The 7,864-nt window shown below is 34.2% G+C and overlaps 1 pseudogene; it reads left to right on the top strand.

Annotated features, from left to right (window-relative positions):
* The first annotated feature begins 1,306 nt into the window (after window positions 1-1,306).
* On the top strand, window positions 1,307-1,985 carry LOC123205162 (annotated as a pseudogene).
* The last annotated feature ends 5,879 nt before the right edge of the window (window positions 1,986-7,864 follow it).

A 7,864-nucleotide genomic window follows, 5' to 3' on the forward strand; every position in this document is an offset into this window, starting at 1 on the left:
TTCAATTCTTTTATTTTTTATACTTGTGTATTTTAATTTAGTGCTTATATATGTATTATTTTTTTTATCTTAACAGAAAATTACATAAAAACTTATAAAATTATTTCTCTGTTCTCTTTCACCGAAAGAAATGAAAGACTGATGTTTAATTAGAAAAAAAATTACTAATAATTAAAAATAAAGGTTGACATCATTAAAAAAAAAATTACTAAAAAAAACGCCACTGCATATTGTAAATAAAAAGGGTTGGGACGCCAACCCTTTTTATATGGAAATTGGCGCCGAGGGTTCGCGTACCGTAAATAAAAAGGGTTGGGGATATGGAAAAGGGTTGGACCTTGGCGCCAACCCTTTTCCATTTTAAAAAGGGTTGGCTTCAAATTTATTTTTTTTGTTTGAAAAGTCTGAACGCCCACCCTTTCTAAATTTTTTTAAATTTGGCCTATATTTAAATTAATACAATAAAAAATAAAAGAAAAATGATAATGATAATTTTGTAATTTTTTATATAACTCTCAATCAAGACAGAAAATAATATACACACGAGCATCAGATTAGAATACACAAACATAAAAAAATAAAAGAATTGAGTGTAACGAAAGAAAACAGAAAAAAATAAATAAATTCATTGAGACCCAAGGGATTGACGTTAACACCAAGGGTTGACGTTAATGCCAACCTTTAGCGGAAACACCAATGGTTCGCATTAACGCTAAGGGTTGACATTGGCGTTAACACCAACTTGCTCATCGTCTGAAATTTTTTTGGTCTATATTTTGGTATTTTATAACCATCACTACAACATTAAACAATATTATAACAACTTTAAATAATAGAAACAATATGAAATAATAGCATTAAACAATCTAACAACATGAAATCACAATAAAATTAAATTTTTGTTTCTTCCTTCCATTTGTCCAATTGAATATTTTATAATGGTTTTTTCATGGGTTTATTGTTTAATCGCGTGTCTTCTTTCATTAATAATATATTTTTTTATGTTATTGGGATTCTTTCCTTATTTGAAAGTTGAAGAAGAAGAGAAAAAAAGAGAAAATCTCTGTATGAGTAATTTTAAGAGAGATATTTTTAAAAAGTTGATTATTATTATAATATATTTATTTAAGTTTTAAAATAAATGATTTATATATATAGAGATTAAAATATGTCTAAAAATTTCAATTTCCCTCGTTTTAGGGAAATTCTTGATTAATATAAGCCTAAAAATTTTTACTCGGTTTATATTTATAAATAATGAAATAATGAAAGGAATAAAATAGTCTTTTGTATTTATTATAATATTTAGTTATTACCTTTTCGTAACCAACCAAATCCATCCATGTGCAGAATTTGCAGATAGCTGAGAAAATTAGTGAGATGAAGCTTCCAGAATTCCGTGGTTGACAAGAAATAAAATGGCAAGTTCCACTTATTTACTGTTTGTTGGTTGATGGGATTATGGCGTCTGTGTGGCGTGATTGCAGTTAGAAGAGCGAGATGATTGAGGTGGTGTTGAATGATCGACTAGGGAAGAAGGTCCGTGTGAAGTGCAATGAAGACGACACCATCGGCGATCTGAAGAAGCTAGTGGCTGTCAGACAGGGACACGACCTGATAAAATCAGTGTCCAAAAATGGTACACCATTTACAAAGACCATATCACTCTCAAAGACTATGAAATCCATGACGGCATGGGCCTTGAACTCTATTACAATTAAATTTTTCATCAGTATGTTCCTCTCTGTTTGCAGAAATTGATCATATCGAACTGCATTGCGGTGAGGTGTCTGGAGATGAATACCTTGTTTCTCAATTAATATTGTGTCTGTGTAATTGAGTGAGCAAATTTGACTTGTTTGGACGTGTGAGCAACATTTAACTTAACTGTTCAACCCTGTTTACATGTAATGTTATCCTCTGTAATCCGTGCAACTGATGTAATTCCAATCCTCGATTAGTCGCTGCATCATTTTTTACTTTCATGATTTGATTTTTAATATTTGTCTTGTTTAGCTAGTATATGCTAAGTTGTTGTGCTCATTTGTGCTAGTGATCTATACTCATTCAACTCTATTATATAGTTTCATCGGTCCCTGTTTACTTTCTCCTCATAAATCAGGGCTTCTTGAGGTATTATAGCAATTAGCAAATAATAGACCTAGATGGACTGAAAACTATGGAATCTAATTTGGGTAGCTACATGATGTGTGTTTCTTTTCTTTTCAATTCTGCAGATCAAACCCTCTTGGGAAGTGTCATCAATTATGTTAAGGGCATCTCTTGCTTGATTGGTGGTGGCCATGTAACACCCCAGGTCCAATAGCCCGGTCCACTGTCAAGATATTGTCCACTTTGGACACACAGTCCATCATGGTTTTGCTATTGGGCTTTGCAACCCAAAACGCGTCTTAACAGAAGAAGATGCCATTCGTTTGATGAGAAATAAAAAGGAATATCGAAAATTCGAGTGGCTGAAGCTGAAGCAGCTACTTTCGAAGTAACAGAAAGAAAAGCAACGACTGGAGTGGGAGAGTCAGAGTCGAAAAGAGGATTCCTCACTTCTTTCTCTCATTCAAAACCGTACATGAGACTTTCATCTCGCACGGCTCCTAAGTGATAAAAGTAAAGAAGAACTCATCTTCTTTCTTTTTTGATTACCTTCCTCGCGTATGTATAAGATCGAATCCATTCGATTTCTAAAAAGGATTACTAATCCTTAACTTTTCGAGGAATCCTTCATCAGTGGATCACCTCCTTTTCAAAGAGAGCTAATGCTTGTTGAGTATTTTGGTTTGACACCGCTTCACACCCAAAAAGAAGCGAGCTACGCCTGAGTGAAACTTGGAGATGGAAGTCTTCTTTTGTTTCTCGACGGTGAAGTAAGACTAAGCCCATGAGCTTATTATCCTAGGTCGGAACAAGTTGAACAAGTTGATAGGATCCCTTTTTTACGCCCCCATGTCGCCACATGGTTTTGCTATTGGGCTTTGCAACCCAAAACGCGTCTTAACAGTTAAGGAGCTCACAGACTATTTAACCAATTCAATTCTCCCACCACTAACCAATGTGGGATCCAAAGACAGAGCACACACAGACCCAGCATCTCTCCCGTGCTTTGTCGATGTGGGATTTGCCTAGGAGTATCACATACACCCCCCCTTACGGGACTCAGCGTCCTCGCTGAGGTTTGCCCCACCATCGATCAAGAGGACACGCAGAGTTGCTCTGATACCATTTGTAATACCCCAGGTCCAATAGTCAAGGCCACTGTCAAGATATTGTCCACTTTGGACACACAGTCCATCATGGTTTTGCTATTGGGCTTTGCAACCCAAAACGCGTCTTAACAGTTAAGGAGCTCACAGACTATTTAACCAATTTAATTCTCCCACCACTAACCAATGTGGGATCCAAAGATAGAGCACACACAGACCCAGCATCTCTCCCGTGCTTTATCGATGTGGGATTCGCTTAGGGGTATCACAGGCCACATATCTCATTTGTAGTATTTATTGAGGGCTTGTGTTTCTATTTAGGCTAATAATATTTTATGTGTTCTTGTCTCCAGTTATGGCATACCCATTTCCTTCTCTAATGAACTAAATCTGTGATTCGGTTGGACTTTCCCAGCCTCAATAGTTTAGCTCTGCGTTGTTTTGTCATGTGGACTGATTAAATTTAATAAGAGGCTTATCACACTAACTGCAAACTTGGAGCAATCTGAGATATGTTGAAGAATAGACATGTTATAGTAAGTCATGTTAGAAAGCAAAATTTGGAACAAATATTGTAGCTTAGTCCTAATATCTGACGTTTATTGTCAGTTTTCCTCTATACAATTGCTCTATGTCTGATAGCACGATTTACGACTTTCAGAAGTGGAAGCCTTATTGGCTCTATCAGGGATAATAGGTAGTGCAAAGTATTGATATCCTTAATGCTATGCTACCTCCCACTGATTGCTACCTAGAATGTTAACTTTTTCCTTTTGCAACTGTGTTTTACTTGAATGGCGACAAGAGCCAGATTGCATAGGTGGAACCCACTAGTTTATGCAATGATATAAAATCTGGAAAATAAATGAGCTTGATTAATCGAGTTCCACACAGTAGTGTTTTGTTTTAACCGTCTGTAAGAGGTGAAAAAGGTTGAATTGTGATAGTGCCAAATCCTTGTAACACTTTATCTGATAGATAACTGGAGGATCGAGTGTATTAATAGGATGGAATTGGAGTTGTTTATGTGTGTTCCACAGTTAGAATTCTTAGGTTGAAATTTGGTTTAATTTGATGTCATTCTGTGGTGTGCTTTTGGCTTCCATATGCTTGAGTAAGCTGATGTACAATCTTTCTTTACTTAATATTAAGATTGAATTGAAATCAGTTTGTGATTATAATCTGAATTGGAAGGTGGCTGTTGCCATGCCCACCAGAGCAGCATATCTGTTGCATGATGAATCTAACTTATGTGGAAACGGCATTATTTTTATGTTGACAAATCGCCACATTGTATTCGAATTCATGATGATACTTTGCCAATACCCACTTGGAGTATGTTGCAAAAACTTGTAAAACGTCTTTGGATAATTGCTGGTATTGAGTATTGATTACTCAAAATAACATCAGCATCAATGTCTATGATCAAGTTTTGTACTTGTTTTTCAACTTACCTTTACCCTTTATAATTTGCTTCTTCATGCTCTAACTTTTAGTGATAATAGAAAAATCTTAACTCCAACTACTCTCACGTAATTGTTGAAGTTGTTAGGTCATGCCTAATATGGTAAAATTTTAAATTTACATCCTTGTAAATTTAGTAAGGTAGTTAATAAATATATAAATTATAAAGTTTAACTATAATTTATTAAATCAAACTTGAGTCTTCAATTTTACTTCGAGCTCAAGCTGGAATACCTGATCTTGATCTCTATGCTTACTCCATCAAATCAAGCAAAGCTCAAGCCTGGCAATACTCAACCTAACTTGGCTTTGATTTGCACCCCTTGTGATCGGATTTATGCCTTCTAAACTGCTTGCCAATTACTGGTGATTTTATCATACTGAATTACCACATCTCTTCTAGCCAGTACATATTTTCATGTCTTGGTTTGTGGTCCATCGATTTTTTTTTCTGAGTTTAACTACTGGAAGGGAAATATCCTTGGAAATGGTTGTTTAAACATGGGTGTTGGCGAGACGTGGACAAGATATAAGGCTTCTGTTCTGTTGAATCATAAAGACTGCTTTCAAATTAAAATGAACCTTCAACTCTTCCTGGCATTTTAGACGCCGTTTCTAGACATACCTACCCAATCAAACATTAATTTCTTATCACAGGTGTAATGAATAAAAATAATATTAATTGTTCTTATTTTCCTCTTCGAAACAACCATACGTCTCATGTAGTCTGTTGACAATCATGGTTCATGTAATCATCCCAACAATTATCTTCAAAAGATGACCTACTAATCTCTATTTTTCTTGTTTAAGAGAAATTAATTAGTATAATATACGTATACTTAAGTTAATATTTGCTGGCCAATGTACTAGTCATACGTCACTCCAAGAATTTTAAATGAATAAAGCTGTACAAATTATAAAAAATCAATTTTTTTTTAGGTCAGCACCTACGAATAATAAATTATTATTTTTTCAAAATAAAAAAAAAGTATTTAACAAAATTAAGAGGTTAAAAATTCTAAAATAGAAAAGTATTCTCTAAGAAAGAAAGAACTCACCAATTTATATTTTTATTTCCCTTTCGCAAATTCGCTTTGTCGTTTACTGATTGTCTCGCCTCTCGCATGTACCGTTAGGCGTTGGCTGTTAAACGATAATATCAGGAGTTCAAGTTCTCACCTCACGACAACTCAATTTCTCATTTTCTTGCCCAACGAAGGCAACATTGGGGGTTAAAAGTAAAACTGGGAAAAATCTGGACCATTAAAAAATGTCAAAGTAAATTTAGCCGTACACGTAACGCATGGACGTTCACATCACAGCACTTCACCATAATCGGCAGGCATTGTCAACCTAACAAACAGGGAAAGAAGAGTGGGATCCACCGCACGAACGGGGAATTCTCACCACGTCGCCAAATCTCTGTCTCTTATGCTGAGGACTTTTATCCCAAAAAAGCGGTCAAATTAATATTTTACAAATATTTAAACAAAATAATAACGTTCATTTTACAGCACATTACCACCCAAAACTCAAGCCTAAATATTGTTTATTAATGAGAAAAGAAATCAGTAATAAAGTGAGGATGATTGGATTAAAGATTCAAATCCCATTTTTTTGAAGTGATTAATGTTATAAATTACTATAACATTCATGTGGATTGTGTTGTGTCTAGGCCAGTTGTGTCTATAAAAAGTAATATTATACGTATATATTTTGAAAATATAAATATATATATTTATACATCATTTTATTTTTAATTTAAAATCATTTAATTATATAATAACTATATATGTGTGTATCCATTTATATACCTAAAATAGATATACATAGTTTTATTATATTATACAATCTGACCAAAAAAATGTAAACATTTAAAACATGTTAATACCCATCAAAATCACCTCTTTTTACCATATTTTCTGTTACAATTTATAATAATACTATTTTATGGATAAGATATTTTGAGAATAAAAGAAAAATGGAAGAAACAAAATGGATGTCCCAATGTTGAGAGAAAACCAGATCCCACAAATCAATGGTTGGAAGTGAAAGCATTGAAAGAAATTGAATGATGGAAACATTGGAAAATGGATTTAGTCTTAGCAATTTCCCATTGGCCCTAACTTCAATTATCATTAACTCACTAACATGTTTGTTTAATTGTCATTTCAATAAGATTCCAATGGATTAATTAGCTTTTAACAATCATTAATCAAAACATTGACAATCCATTCCAATTAATATCATATTGAAAATGGGTTTATTAAAAATTTGGATTTTTATAAAATAAAATTTTTGTCTTCAAACTTTAAAGAGGATAAGAATGGGGAAACGGGAAACCAAGTTGGCAAGAGGATGGAGTAAAATTCAAGCCCAAAAAGGGACCAAAAAGCCCCACCACCAAAACGGCGACACAAATGGGACCGCACGTGATGGGGGGGGCCTTCATTCATAACTCCAACCTCCTTCATGTTCGTAGTGGGCCCCACTCTCTTAATTAATCGTAATTAAATAACAATTGAATTGAAATGCTGACATTTTCATTTGGGATTGCAAACAGGGTCTTGTCTTATGTCTTAAAAATTACAGAGGCAGACCAGACCCCACTTGGCCGTCAATATGCCTCTTCAACAGTCAAGCTCTTCATGTTTTCCGGATTTTCAGATCCCAATTAATCACTAAAAATCACATCATCCCAAAGTTGCAATTTAGAGCTTTTGATTTTTGACTAGCTACATTATCCATTTGAGTTTTTGTTTTATTATAATAATAATCATTATTATTGTCAATAAACTGCGTTTTGTTTCATGACAACTCCCTATATGAGAGGATCACCTACTGTTTCAGTAACAAGTAAGGGGAGACCATTCAGTTTGTACAATTATCATTACAGTTGGGAAGGGTCGGTTCAGGAGAGTTCTTATGCTAGGGTCAACAAGGAAAAGCAAAAATCTATATTCCATTAATGAGCGAATAAACCCACCAAACAGTTTCAAAAATTCAACCTCATTATGAATTGAGGGAAATCAAAATATCATTTATGCCTAATCTATTGAATAAAGTTTTCATGTTGGAATCTTTGTCAACCTTGACAGCATGCATTTGTTTAAACAAAAAATGGTTGACAAGCAGAAGCAGAGTCATAAAAGGTGTGTATGTGGTTGCTAAAACACAAAACG

This window comes from Mangifera indica, chromosome 2 (assembly GCF_011075055.1).
Source record: "Mangifera indica cultivar Alphonso chromosome 2, CATAS_Mindica_2.1, whole genome shotgun sequence".
In the NCBI taxonomy this organism is placed as follows: Eukaryota; Viridiplantae; Streptophyta; class Magnoliopsida; order Sapindales; family Anacardiaceae; genus Mangifera; species Mangifera indica.